The sequence below is a fragment of the Fulmarus glacialis genome, unplaced genomic scaffold (assembly GCF_000690835.1).
Source record: "Fulmarus glacialis isolate BGI_N327 unplaced genomic scaffold, ASM69083v1 scaffold8383, whole genome shotgun sequence".
Classification (NCBI taxonomy): domain Eukaryota; kingdom Metazoa; phylum Chordata; class Aves; order Procellariiformes; family Procellariidae; genus Fulmarus; species Fulmarus glacialis.
Genome location: NW_009202228.1, coordinates 5,592 through 21,397, shown reverse-complemented (window position 1 = coordinate 21,397; position 15,806 = coordinate 5,592).

Genomic DNA, 15,806 nt, shown 5'->3' with positions numbered 1-15,806 from the left:
GGTAATAAAGGGAAGTAGGAGTGCTGTTAGCCATAGTTCTTTAGGTAGATTAAATTCTGTGGTAGGGTGGAAAAAACAAAGATGCTACAAAATTACTGTTGTTGTTTGGTAGTGTAATAATAACACAAGTCAATCGTGGATCCCACTGTGAAATGAAAGGCAGAACTTCACTGGGTTTTTCGCCTCTGTTTAATTTGTATCCTATACAGTTCCCATTGCCATAGAGTCCTGAAACCTGCAATCACTCGTTTATCTACCATTTGTTTAAACGTTTATTTATTAATTGTTTTCCTCAATTACTGAGAACAGATTGATTTGCCAGTTGAAGGTGTAGTTATGTAGTTAATTCTTTTCCACAGGCCCTTCCTAAGGTAGCCACGTCAGACACCTCCCGGTCCTTGCCTGCAGTAGCATCCTCCTCTGCTCACTGTAGTCTCCACTCCTGAGTCGCCATGGAAAGCCTGAGAAATGCCATCGTTCTTCTGTTAGCATAAACAACAACAACAAAAACCATAGTTAACTTCTCAGTACTTGTAATAGCTGAAAATTTCTTCTCTGCCCCTCCGACACTCATCTGGCACTTTTGATCACCCGCCGGTACCTTCCCCGCTCACCCCTTCGCCGTTCGGCTGCCGGCCCTCCCTGGGTCCCGGGCACAGCTGCCTGACCCCGGCCTGGGTTTCAGAAACAGTGCTGCCGTGTGAGACGACGCCGTGAGAAAGAGGAGAGGTAAAATTACAGGCTGAAGTAGGATTGTTGACAGAGCAATTTACTGGTAGCTCAAGGATTCAGGAGGAAAGCATGAACACGAAAAGGTAGAAGATTGGGAAGAAACAAAGGGTGTCGAGCCCGCAGCTGGCAGTCAGGTCATCGGTGTCGACAGCATCGGTGGATTTGGTGCGTGAGTGCGGTTCGGCAGTCCCCAAGGTCTGCGGCTCTGTCCTTATCCCCCATCCCCACCACCCCTCCCCGACCGATGCCTGCCTGGTCGGCAGCGGCTCTTCAAGCATCTCTTGGGGCACCAGCACACAGTGAGCCCTGCTGATCTTGTGTGCGTGTGAGAGAAACAATGAATACTTGCTTTGTACTTGTATATATCTGGCTTGCAGAGCCTCTGTGCACGGCTTCGGATGGCCAAATGTGTGACTCAAGCAGTAAAAGATGTCTGCGTTTGTATGGCAAATAGAGTCTTTAGGTAGATGCAGGTATGTTTATGCTGGCTGAGCCAGAGATAAGCACAGAGCAAATGTCCTTGATGCGACATACGGGTATCAATGCTACAGGTCAACTATTTCAGAGAGGAAAAAAAACCTGAATGCTACGTACGGGTCATAAATTTTCAGTGAAGGTGATCACTTATAAAGTTAAGAAAGTTTTGTTTGTGCACAAATGGAGACAAAAAATGTTCTAACTGTGAAATTTAAAGTTAAATGTACACCAGATGTGCTACTGGTACACCTAAAAGAAAAGGAAAAAAACCTGATATTTCATTTGCAATAGCATACCCATGTGCCCCTATGCTAGCAGAAAGAATGAATACGCACATTGGTTTTGCATTTCCCATCTTTTGAAGTTATGTGGGTAAGCTTCAACTTTTTTTTATATTAAAAAGGGTAACAAAAAAAGGCAATACTCCTTCATGTAGTCTGTCTAATGGAGGGGCCTGAGGGAAGATCAGGTCAGGCAACATGCTACCTTTTAATTAAGTGCACCTGATTGTGAGGTGAAAAAGGGCCTACCTGCATACCAGAGAAAATGTTCAATATATGTTATTTTAGGGAAGATATTACTTAGCAATGATGAAAAATGTGTGTGAGTCTTAATAATCACCTAATACCTAACAAGGGAAGGCTTCTGCAGTTCTATGTGTGTCTGTCCTGTTCTCTCACTCTACCCCAGTAACTCCGGAATCTGTTAATTTTACCTAAACTTGATATAAATTTGATAGAAAGCTAAAAATCTCAAAATCTTTATAAGATGGTGTGGCTCAAGGAGATTTTATGAAGCCCTTTACAGGTGTTCCTCTTACAAGGAAAGAAAGAAGTCTGCAGGCCAGGGTCACGCCAAAGCCTCGGCAGAGGGAGAGCGGTGCGTGTGTGTGTGTGTGTGTGTGTTTGGGAATGCCCCAACCACAAGAAAAGCTTTGCTGGGTGCTTCGGAATAAGGAGGAGTCACAAGGCTTGGGCAAAGGGGCTTCACTCCTCCACTGCTGCAACCGTGTTGACTTCTTGAGATGCTCCAATGCTGGTAACGCAATTCCGCGGCGTCCCCTCAAGCCGAGATCAACACGCCGGGTTTCCGACGGATTTCTTGCTGTGAGTTGAGGTGGCGGCAGAGCAGCTCCTGCTGGGTTACTGGGACAACCCCGTGATGTCATCTTTGCAGAATGCATCAGGTCTATAAGATCATCACACCATCAGAGAGAGGCACTGAATGAACCAGTGATGTTTCACTTGAGAGCGGCAGCAGTGTTGCCGTCACACTTGTGCAGGGGCACTTGACCAGCTGCGTGGAATGGCAGGGAAGCACCAGCTTACCAGTGTGGAAGTTTAGCTGCAAGCTTTTCTTTTTAAAATTACTGACGTTGCACACAAGAAACAAGGTTAACGGGAAGAGTAGTTAATAAATTTTCTGCAAAACCACCAGGAGTCTTTGGAACGCTTCTTTTGTACGATCATAGCTTCTCAGCAGGTCTAAAATCTGACACGACCCAACAGTGCCTTTCCCAATTCTTTAACATGTAGCCTGCTATTAGGCTAGCATTTAAAACACACTCTTATTGTACTGTTCAGTTTCACTCATAACAACAAAAAAATAATGTAAGTTCAGTTCAAACCTTAGTTCCTAAGGTACTATATTGACTCTAGATCAAGATGCCTCTGAGTAAAATCCTCAGCAGTAATAAAAGGCCTACCAAGACTGGTCCTGGAGCAACTCAGACGTGAAAATCTGTTGCAACAGCTTCAGGATCTTCATCGTCATTTTCATCCTTATTTCAAAAGTAGATTGCAATGCTGAGAGACTAAGCAGAAATAGGTTTTTGGATAGAGGTAGCCTTTGCAATCTAAGTTGCATGGTGCGTCTGTGTGGCTATATTCATAAAATTGATGAGATGATACATTCATATATATCTAAAATGAGAACATGGCTAAGATTTTTTTCTGCCTCTTATTTGAAAGCGTCTAAACGTTTATTGTGCTTTTCTGTGTATTTTGAATACACACGAGTCAGTGTGTTGGTTCTGTGGTCACTCAAGCACGTAGCAGCCTTCATTGACTTCTGGTAAGGATAGACAATACCTCTGTATATAGCATGCACATATAAAGTATTTATAACAGTGCATGTTACAAAGCATGAATCATTGTATCCCATAAGTGAAGAAATATGGCTAAAGATTGGGATTATTAACCAAGAGTACCCTAACTTTTTTTTTTTAATAACACTGGTTTGGTACAGGTTCCTAAGCAGAACAGTTCCAGTAATTCCTCTTTAAAATATTTTTTCTTCCTGACATAGCAGAAAAAATAAGTACGCTGTGAAGCCAAATGCCAACTTTAAATGATAAGACTTCTTTAATCCTCCTAAAGAAAGATGAAATTATTGAAAAATAGTTTCACGGTTTTCACCTTTTCAATGATTTTTGCTAATCTGCTGAAGCTAAAAAATACTGTGGCAAGACAATTTTTAGGGGGTTGGGGGAGGAGAAGTAGCAGTTTGTGGCTTCCAGTAGATATATTAATTAGAATTCAAAATCCAAGGCAGCCAGACTTCAAAATGAAAAGATCACAGACTGCAAATTACTCTGTTTAGAGCTGTGCATTGAAAGAAACAATAAGGGACTTCTTTTCCAAGGTGGTTTTAAAAAGCGATCCTGAATAGATGTTTATGTAGGCTGCACTTTTGAAAAATAATTGTGCTTCTGTCTAACTAGAGGTTTGTTTGAAGTGCCATTGCTTTAAGTTCTTTGTGTGGTTAATCTTGAATGAGACTTTTGTACAGGTGACTTTATTTAAGGATAGACGGGTCTTTCAGTTGGAGATAGGTGAAGGAATAATACAGTGTGAATTTGTGATTAACTTTGGAACATGCAATATTTCTCCTCCTTCAGCACGCTATAGGCTTCAAAGAGTTTGATAAGCAACAGCATCCTCCATAATGCTGATGCAGCTGCCATTCAGAACAACTAGACCGTATTCTTTGTCCAAAACAAAGACCCAAACGTAAGACAATTTGTAACAATCTTTTGATAATTAACCGCTGCCAGCAACGTGCAGCAAAAGGCAATGTGCAGGGCTGTGAGTACCGCAGCTGCGGATGCTGGGTTAGTGGGAGGGGAGCAGGTGACTGTGGGAAGCCAGGCTCCCATGAAATCGTGGCTGCAGTCACACTACTGGCTAAATGGGATGTTGCTCTGACACAGCAGGGCATTTCTTATGTACTTCTCTTTCCAGGCAGATTAGTTGGAGCACACCAACAGCCAAGTAATAGCCCTGTTTCCTGTGGCTGCTGCTATTTCTCTTTCTTCTCTGCCCCTCTGCCTAAAAAAGACAGTGTAAATATTCCTTCTCCCTTCAAATACATGCTTTAAAAAAATCATCCTTCTGTAGAATCATAGCGGGGGGCGGGGGGCAGAAAAAAGTTTTTAAAAGTGCTGAATCCAGCTATGGGAAAAATGCACTCACCTACACCACTAACCAGCAGGCAGGTCAAACTGGTCTCCATTAGTCTGAAATCATCCTGTATATTTTTTTCCCAGCAGCACATGAGCACTTATTTTTATTGCTGTATGTACTTATGAAGCATTCCCTTACAACAGTTCCATCCAACCTGCTCAGTTCTCAAAAGCTGTATTTTCTCTGCATAATCAACTCTTGAGAAGGAAAGGAGATTCATTTTTGAAGGCACTGTGGTGCTATATATTGACAGGCAAAGGAAAGGGAAGGAAAGGGCAATGCCTTTTTTTCCTTTGCTTAGCTTTTTAGAAGAAGATATTAATAAGATTTCTCGCTACAGTAGCTAACAGGGGATCATAACCGCCGAGGAGGCAGTCAGTGTACTGTGCCAAGAGGCACAGGCTGGCCTTCAGCGAGCCCCTGTCAACATCAGCTCCCTTTGTAGTCAGCTAACACTTTACCCTGAGCTAAGTGAGATGAAGAGGAGCGGGAAGAAGTCTGGTCTTTTCCAGCCCCCACCCCTACCAAATTAAGCTGCAACTCTGCCTCGCTCTGTCTGGACCCCAAGGGTTGGGTTGGTGAGCAGCGGGCATGGGACTGACCCCCTCCAGCCTCTCCGCCCAGCAGAGAGGGCGGACGGTGGCGTTGTCGTTGTGCTGTCTCACAGCGCCCGCCGCCTGTCCTCGGGCTTGCCGGGGGGAGGGCTGGGGGCAAAGAAGAACGGCCCGTACCAAGGGCATGTTTTTCTGCTGTGTGAGAGTGTCCCGATAACATTCAGAGCCCGGGCGCTGCCATGCACCACAGCAGAGCTGGCTGAAGCACTTCGGCTCGGCCAAGGAGACAAACCCGCCCTGTTGCTCGTGAGTAATTTTACTTGTTTTCTTTCAATATGTGACAAATGGCCAAGGTTGTTGGCTTGCACTGATTTTTGGACTTGTTAAAATAACACAACACTTAAAGAAGAATTTGAGTTTGGGCATATGAGTCAAAGACATCATTGATCCAGCGGGAAAAGCAGACCAGCTATTGCTGCCAGTAATGCGATGGTGTCCTTCAGTGCCAGAAAAATAAAACCAGTAGCCAGATGCTTTCATCCGTTTCCTTATTACTGCTCCGTCCTATTAAATCACAACAAATCTGTTAATTAACTGCATTGATCCAAATTAAGTGTCTAATGTTTAGATTCAACATTTTAGTGTTCAGTGGTGCATCATGGTTAATGTAATCTCTTTGTTAGCTCTAGTTTTGTCCTCATTTTCTTACACTGCACATCATTTAGCAGACGAAGTTTTCCACACAGGAAAAATCAGATGACAAAAATATTCTTCTAAAAGCAGATAATTTATACTCAATAATAGTGTAAATAGAACACCTGTATGTCTGCAAATCTCAATCACAAGTATATTTGTTGTTTTATCTGGCCAAGGCACTTTAAAACAGTTCCAGTAGTGACAGCGGGGGGACCGGTTCAGTGTCATCTTCCACAAGATGTGAGCAGGCCCTGCTAAGGAAGTCACCGTGGGGATGTGTTACTTCACACTGAAGGTCAGCTCAAGGCGTTGCCAGTTTAGCTTCAATATTCTTCATGCTGTTGTCGGAGAGGCAGATCCTAGACACTGCATAGCTAAGTGTGAAATGCAGTTTTTCGCCCTGCTAAAAGCACACAGCTTAATCATCATTTATATTATTTATGTTAACCTTTGACTTTGGTGCATCACTTCAGCACACAGTGCTGTTTTCTATAAGGCTTTGTGAACATTTCAGTTTTGTTTGCTGATCACAGACCTTTTTTAAGCTGTGGCTGGGGCAAGACTAATCTTTTTTAAAAACTTATTTGTAGCTGCATATTATCTCTTGAAAAAAAAAAATACATTTTATGTAGCTGATAGAAGCAGGGAAAATGACATTGCCTAGCGTTACAGTTTTCAGACTCATCTGATCGTAACATGCTGCCTCAGTTGCTAGTTTGGCTGCTGAACATCTCCCTGTTGGTGTACGCTCCTCCAGATGAGGTGTCTGCTTCAGGGTCTGTCCTTTCTTGCCTCCAAATGCCGGTAGCCGTAGCCCTGACGAGCTCCTGTGTGTTTGCGCGTTGGCACGAGGACACGAAACCGTCCCTGGCGCCAAGCCTTTGCTGGAAGGAGGCCTCCTCCCGCCCCTGTGAGGCTGCGCCCAACGCTGACCGACCTGCGCGCCTCTGAGAAACCCCTCGCACTGCGACCGCCATTTTGAGCGCGGTGGCAGGGCTGTCCACACCAGGCTGAGCCCTGCCCAAACCCCAGCAAGATGTGCTCTGGGGTTCTAGCTGGGGCGTGCGAAAGCGGCTATGTAGGTCACCTCCACCTCCTGCCAGCTCAGCGCCGGGTCTGGCAGGGTGAGGGGACCTTCTGCCCATGCAGGCCTTTGGCCACCGACGGGGATGGGCGAGGGACATCTGTTCCCATCCCGTTCGTGCCGTCCCGCAACAGAAACAACAACAATCATAATTCACGGCGTTAAAGTCAAAATTAACCTGGCTTGTGTTGAAAGAATGCGAGTCAGAGACCAGCTGAGGTGAGCAGTTACCCTACAAAGCTGAGGAGGCTGCAAGGATCTGATGGTGCTGGAGATGGGCTGGGACCAAGAGCTGCTTCTTGCTCTGGGTCGGGCTCGGGCTGAGGGGGGACTGCAGGCGGGAGTTACCCAAAAAGGGGTTAGAAGCTGGTCAGGGCGAACAGAGCCTGCTGGCGCACGCCGGGCCCCCACATAGTCCATGTTGTTTCTCAGTACGGGCGTAGACGGGTCAAACGCTGAATGAGGTTAAAAGACAGTATCTCTGCTTGCTCGTTCAGTGAGTCCCATCTATCATGGGAATGAGGGGGAGGAGGAGGAAAGCATAGGAAAAAAACATATGTGGTCATCTGAGCAAAGACTGTCTCCTCATGGGGGGGCAAAGGGACAAACTACGCTGCGCTGCTAACTTTAACTCTGCCACGGCAAACCAGAACACTTCATTTTGCAAACTTAGCGGCACGTGCTGTGTTTTCTACAGTGCCTTATTGCTTTTTTTAAGACAGGAAAAAACCCACCATTTTCCCTTCTTGCATCATATTCAGATGCAGCAAGATCAGACCTATCCAGAAACACTTATCGTGCTAACATCTTTACTTACATGCGTGGGAAAGGCAAATTCACGGTGCTCCGACAGAGCCCTCATTCCCAAGCCAGGCTTGAGGCTCACTCAGCAAACAGGCACCAAATTACAGCCCGGACATGAGCGGCATGCACTGACTGTGGGCCACTGCGCAGCCCTCGCGCTCACTGTCGCTTTTTCACACGCGCACCGAGGCAGCGCCAGGGATGGGCTGAGGCAGGAGGGCACCTCGGGGGGTCGCCTGGCCCAACCCCTGCTCGGAGCAGGGGCAGCCAGGGCAGGCTGCTTGGGGCTGTGTCCAGCTGGGTTTTGAATATCTCCAGGGACAGAGACTCCACAGCCTCTCTGGGCATCCTCTTCCAGGCGTCAAACACCCTCACGGAAGAAAAGTGTTTTCTTACATTAAATGAAGTTTCCTGTATTTCAGGTTGTGCCCATTGCCTCTCGTCCTGTCACTGGGCACCACTGACAAGAGCCTGGCTCCCTCTTCTTTACTCCCCCATCAGGTATTGTGATGGACTTGGCAGTGTTATTTTAATGGTTGGACTCGATGATCTGAAGGGTCTTTTCCAACCTAAATAATTCTATGATTCTGTGATTTATACACATGGATCAGATCCCCTTGAGCCTTCTCTGCTCCGGGCTGGATAGTCCCAACGCTCTCAGCTTCTCCCTGTAGGACAGATGCTCCAGTCCCTCAATCACCTTTCTGGCCCTTCCCTGACTCTCTCCAGTACATCGCTTGTACTGGGGAGCCCAGCACCGGGTTCTCAGGCTAAAGCTCCTTCAAAGTAATAAGGCCACTCACTTTGTGACTACTGACCTTCCTCAGTCTAGCAGGAGGCTGGGGACACACTCAGGGTTTTCACTGTCACCTCCTGCCACAGCTGCACTTTCACCATCTTTCGGCTCATTGGAGCTAAAGCTGGTCAGAGCAAGGCTGTGAAACTGCCTTTGACTGTGGGCTCTCTTTCTAGCTGTGTTACTGGGTTTTTTTGGAATGACCATATGCAAATCCATTACCAGTAACCTGTTTGTGCTTGTTCCTTCAACTACAAAGTGTGGCAGTACTGAGTTTGATTGCAAAGCTTAATCTGTTTATGTCTGAGAGCCTTTACAGCTGTGTGCTATGCACTGCTGCCACTATTCACTACTTCTAGCCTTTTAGGAGGACTAATCCTTCCAGAAAGTCTCTGAAATGGGTTGCAGGGTTCTTCAGGCTTATTAGAAAAAGTGGAGCCCAAAACCCAAACAGAAGGTCTTTGCTCTGGTGAATTCAAAATTGCCTGAGACCTAGTGGCAACTACTTTCATTGTCCATAGTTTAAAGCAGTCTTGCTGGACAAATTACCAATAAGCAAGTGTGGTGCCTGGTCACCCACAACAGGATGGCTTTTTCGCTGCCTTAGAGAGGTAAATCTGCTTGTGTTGCTCTGCGGTTTGAATCTGATGATAACCTCCTTCTCCTCCCACCACAACTGCTGCATGAAATTAGCTGTAAAAATTCCTATTATTTTCCTTCTGAGTCAGCTATTTTATATCACAAGCCTGTATACCACTTCCATTCTGAACTGCTGCTCCTTGGAGCCAGTTTTTACCTTGTGGCATGTCTTGAGCTAAGAAACACACTGCAGTTCGAAGCCCTGGGCTAAAACACTGATAGAAGAGGAAGAAAAGTAATTTTTCAGTCCTCTGCGTCAAAAACCCGGGTGAACTCTCAAACTCGCACTGGCATTTGTGAAAGCAGGGCAGAGCAGCTAGTCTGGTGTGTCACTTTCCCTTTATAAACTCTGCAAAAGGTACAGCTGGAAAGGATGGGAGAGTCATTTGCAGGGAAAAGAAGTGTTGAAATCTATCAAGACAGATCAGGCACACTGGGGGATGACAGCGTAATTGAAAAGACATCCTGAGCGCTGGAGTCCCTGTTGTTTTCAGGGCTTTTCTTCCCCACTATCAAATGGAGGATGCTTTCTCACCCAGGTCCAGAAGCCCTCAGACAGCAAGGATGTGACTCCACCGATACCCTGCTCTCTTGGCAAACGGAGAGCCTCCAGGCGCAGCAGCTTTTGAAGCGGGCTACCTCACACTGGCACAGTGCTTTCTGACCAGCCGAGCCAAGCGAAGGCGTCCCCGCTGCCCCACCTCCCCTCCCTCAGCACCGGAGCACCCTGACTCTGAACTGCTACCGCCGAGCCAGCCTTTGCCAGCCCCTTCTGGGAGCTGCTAATTAAAGAGGCAGAAAAGCAGCTGCAGCCTTTGCTGTGGTCCCGCTGGCTCATGAGGAGTGCCCAAGCCCAGGCAGGGTGGAGGAAGGTCGGGCAGGCAATGGGGGCGAGTTGGTGTGTTGGTGCAGCTGGTCAGCCGACGTTCCGTGCCGGCCCGGGACAGAGGGTGGGCTGAGGAGGTGTGTGCTGCCGGCTCACACCCTGCTTACCCTACCTGGAGCAAGACAAAGAAGCATAATGTCATTCGCACCGAGGCATGTTTTAACCAGCAGGTCGGCATGTGTTCACTGGCTTTGTGCCTTCCCAGATTTCTCCACATCTCCTCCCTCGTTCAGCCTCCTCTGCTTTTGCAGGTGGGCAGGCACAGCTCCTTGTGTCACTGTGTTTTCCTGGCTTGTTTGTCAACCAAATCAGTTCCCTGAGCTGATTCATAGTGCGGTCTGACAAACGGTTGAGTTGACGCTGCTTCAAAGGGCAGCATCGCACGGCTGGCCCCGGGAGCACACACCGCTGGGCAGCGGGAGGGTCCATGCCCTGGGCAATACCCCGCTCCAGTATCACACCTTGCCCTTCGTGTACAGGAGTAGGTCGTAGAGCAACTGCAAAAGCGCTGAACTGCATCCACAGACATATCTAGACAGTCAGTCTGCTGAAGTTTTGACATGCTTTATTTCACACCCTTACCTCCCAGTGGAAGAACCAGGTGTCCTCAGGAGACGTCAGCACCTGCACGCCTTGAGCTGTCTACCCAAGTCTCCTGCACACAGCCATGTGTTGACAGGTCCAAGGGCATCCTGGAGATTTTCCTACCAAGGGATCCACTGGGACATGTGCTTTCTCAGCTGCAAACTCAATGGCTTGAGAGAAAGAAAAACTTGTGTTTTGCCCATACACTAAGCCCTTCGTGAAATTATCAAAAAGACTGCAGAAGACTGCAGAGACAGACTGATGACAGGAGTAAAGATTTCTTTAATTATCATTAACTCTGAATGATGAAAGTGGCTAAGAGGAGATTTTCACATATTATCAAAGGTGTTCAATATCTTGCAGGGTCAAATCCTGTATTATTTGAGACAACTTTTCACCTTTTCTCTAAAGGTGAATACAAGTCTTGAATTGTAACAACTGTAAAACCTCACTTGGAGCTGATGAGTTTTTGATATGATCAGCCCTGATTACATATCTGGTCAATCAAGTGGTGCAGCAACATGTCTGTCCTCATTGATACCAAGGGCTGGGATACCACAGGATTCACAGCAAGCAGCTAATGCAATGCTCAGGAGTAAAGAGCTCGCTCTGAGGTGAAAATTAGGGTGGAATAAATTTAGGACACCCATTTCTGTTCAAATAAATTTTTGAAAACTACATTGGAATACATCTACTGCCACAATGTTTTTTTCAAGTAAGAAAAACAAACTAAAGCCTGCTTCTGTAGTAGGATACTTGAGCACAGTCACCCATTCCTAAGAGAAACCGCTGAAGTTTGACGCTTTGTTTATATGAATCCCAAGCCAAAATTAATAGCTTAGGTTCTTTAGGACTTCACAAAAGTTGTTGGCTGTCAGTGTTGTTATTTCTTTAGTGACACACACACACAAAATAAAAACCCACAACAGAGGATTAAAGACAACCTACAATTAAGTTGGCTTGATACAACCTGCCAGAATAATTCACGTGACCTGTAACACGGTCTGTTTCTTCAGGGCTTCTTGGATGTTCACATGTACGTGTGGTCAGATTGTATGGACTTTTGTCATGTGTTTGGCTCACTTAGAGGATATGTGTTGCTTTGGTGGCTATTTAATATGCTGTTTAATCTGCTTCTACCAAAGAAAAAGAAAAAAAGTTGTTGAGTACACTGGGTCTGTACGATGAAGGGTATTTAAAAGACACTAAGAAATTCCTAGGTCAGGCCTTCCTAGGACAAGACAGTTTCTGGAAGAGTACAGAGGCAGCTCCAGTTATTCTACCTGCAGTGAGAAGTGTTTCTTTACAGCCCTGAACATACCTATTCCCCAGCAGTCCCTGAAGTTTTAACGTGGGAAGGACCAGTGAGGGCCAGTTAAGTGAAAGAACTGAACAATAACAATCTTCCTGTGAGCACGAAGGACAGCATTGCTTCATTGAAGGTCTCCATCCACTTCCACATAGATCTCGGGAGGATCACACAAAGGTGGCATCGTTCACCTTCAAAATTGCAAATACTCTTTTGCAATAAAAGTGGAGAAGGGATATTGGAAGTGGGGAGGGCAGAGAGGGGGACACTTCATCTGTAGCTACAAAGTTTATGGAGATGCTGGACCACAGCTATGGTCTGTTTTGCCCAGTATCCTCTTTGCAACACTGAACGCCCAGGAAAGAAGCCAGGAAGCCTGCAACCGTGTCATGACACTTCCCAGACATAGCTTCAGAGCTTCAACCCACCCACTGTTCTTCCTGAGCCAAGGCTGGTGTCTTTGCCATAAACAATATGAGCCATCAAGTAAAATATATTCCAAGCTCTACCAAGCAGATAAATGAAAAGCGAAACAAAAATTTCTGTAAAGCTGTGTCCATTTCATGGAAGCTGGTTTTCTATGTAAGAAATCCAGAGTGATCAAAAAGAGTATTTCAAATCTGAAGAAAGATGTGATCGTATACATGTAAGAAATATTTTGCTATTGTGTCATATGTCAGTGTTGGAAACCAAAAGCTATATTCCCAGAGCAAGATTATGCCTGTGATTTCATGGCAAAGGAGAAATGTGCAGCGCAGGTCCCCACTCAGCCAGTTCAACTCTGAGTGCCCTTCCACCCTTCACAAAAAGCCCCTCGCTCTCCTGGCCATACCGGGAGACCAAGCTAAAATCAAAGGAACCATTATCAGATCATTACCTTTGTAGATATGAGTCATTCAGTTCGTACCAGCTTCCCCCCAGTTGTCATTAGCTTTAGCATTTGCTAAGCTGTCCTGACAGCTGTCATAGGACCAAATTTGCAAAATTACTTGTATTCATGTGTACACTCACACACACACACGGAGCATTTATGTTTCCTATCGGTGCTGTGAATTTCGATTCTTTACTCTCCTCCTAAAGAGGAATAATTTAATACTTATAAAAATTTCCATTACCAGACCAGAGATGAAGTACTGCTCTGTGTAGTCTGCCTATTAATGTTAGCACGACAAAAGCTCTCTCTGGTGGTAGATTTCAGTAATTGCATTTTTCTTTTCCTCCTCTCAAACACGTTGAGCAGCCAAGCGCTGTCACTCCATTATCTAGCTACCCCCAAGGTGCGCCAGTGACAGCACTGTAGGAAACAAAATGTAGGGCATTGTCCTGTTGAATAGAGCTGCATGCACGTGGGATATGATAGCGTATAGGTGGTGAACTGGAAACTAGATGTGAAGCTGTGACGTCAGAAAACTCCTATGTATTGACATTTATGACTGCTTCATACGTACCATTAAGCCCAAAGACATTCAGGAGCTCAGGAAACAGAAACTACTGGAGTTTTGCTGATTTACTTATTCTTACAGGTACCATTTCTTACCGCAACAAAATATAAGCTGGTTGCATTTTCAACCACAGAAGGAAGCTTATAGCAGAGAACATGCTTACTTTCAAATCCAATTGCTACACATTTCACTGATATGCTACGCATATTACATATCACTGCTGAGCAGCTATCACTCTAAATTCGTTTGCCACTTCCAATGTGGAGACATAATAACAAGTAAGTTAACGCCCTAGGAAGGAAGAGGGACAAAGATAGCCATAGCTTGTATAATTTGCTGTGATTTCTCTGAGTTCAGTTCACATCTGCAGAAGATTTATGTTTAATAAGGATAGTGTTATTGAAGCTAGTAATAAAGTATAAGACAATGTCTTCCTGTCCTTTCACATAATATCATTATGCATCTTCCTTTGGGGAATATGTTCTACACAAAAAAACCCTCATCTACAAGAACAGAAATACATGATACCAAGAAATCCTTCTGCCTCTAAGTCAAAAGCTAAGCCACAGACTGTATTGTTTCTTTGTATGTATGTAATATTTACTTGTCTGTCAACTACAGCCCAGTTATTTCTGAACACTGCAAAAAATCAGTGGTCACACAAATAGGCATGCTACAGTTGTCTCCTTATTAGGTATTTATCTGTATTCACTACAGGTTTGTCATTCATCATATCATGTGAATGATGGATTTCACAGAATTGCCTTCTCATTTCACCGACCTATTTGTCCCTTTTGGTGCGCATATCTAAGGAAGTTGGGAGAGGCTGGAGTCCAGTACCATTGGGTAACGCTCAAAAATTCATCTAATTGCTAGTACGTTGCCATATACATTAGTGTCTTTTGTACATATATATATGTGTGTGTGTATATCTGTGTGTGTATATATATACACACACACATATACATACGTATATATAGATTTGACTTTTGCTGTTTGTATAGTGAAGTAACACATGCTTGGGAAAATCACATGTAGACACTCAGACATATGATTTCAGTAAAACTGTTCATATGTACAAATCAAACATTTGCTTAGGCATGTGGCTGTACTGGTACCCAGGCTTGGAATGATTTGCAGGGACAGGAAGATTTTATAAGCAAATCTATTTACTATTAATATGATAATAAATCATTGCACATGCCAAGTTTCAGGTGCCTTTAGCACCTTGTCATGTCTTGGAGGAGTTTTAAGAGAAGTAAATATATTTTATAAGAATCTGGTGTCATCTCTTTCTCTGTCATGTACACATCTACAGGTTTCCAATCTGTCACAAGAGGGAAACTCGTTAAGTCCTATTTGTTATTCTTCTAAAGTTTGTCATTAATGTTTAGTAACAATGTATTCTAAATATAGGTGGGTTTACAACACTCCTAAAGCAACCAAGGAGCTTGGGTCCTGTATCATAGTCCTTCTACCAATGCTTGCAAGCCCGCATTTCCATGTCTTTGAATAAGTATTTCTTGTATTAAAAAGAGAGATTGTGATGTTTGCTTTATGGCAGAAGATCATTGGTATGTTTCAGTAGCAGCATGCTGTAGATGAATGAGAACATACAGAGCTGCATTACAAATATACATAAAAGACACTATGTATTTATATTGCTTATTGCAGAAACATACCTGAACATCTTTGCCACAGCCCCGGTGGATAAAGAGGCTTTCAGAGGAGGTTTTGACCAGGAAGGGTAGAATACATACATGGTGTGGCCAGCAAGAGTCTTATTGTAAAGGAGGATTTCTCCAGCTGATGTAATGCATTTTGCCAAACTTGACCTCATTCCATCCCAGCAGTTTAGAGGTGTAAGTCTCCCTGTCACTTTTCATATTACTTTGTTCATTGCTGAAACTGGTGTCTCACCTAAGACAGTAGGCACCAGGGAAACAACGCTTTTGCCCGTTTCAAAAGAAGCTTCAAGAGCGATTGCAATCTTCTCTTCTTCTCACTTCCTTCTAGCCTGCTGCAGAGTCTGAAGAAGAGGGGAGGAAACCTCCGGCAGAATGATGAGTTTGGGATTGAATCAGAAGCAACCGCCTGACCTTTAACTGGAGCAGGGAGCAAGCTTCCCGGTGCTTGTTCAGGCTTGCTCTAAACGCAGAAACAATGGTGCAAATTCACTCTTCATTGGTAAATTCCAAAGGTTTAGCTTGCTTGCACCTCTCCCCGATGTGTCCGGGGGCAGGGGTACAGCCAGGATTATGGTCTGGAGCTGTTGCTGTCTAAACAGATGTCCTGGTTTTGGCTGGGATAGAGTTAAATTTCCTCCTAGTGCTGTGTT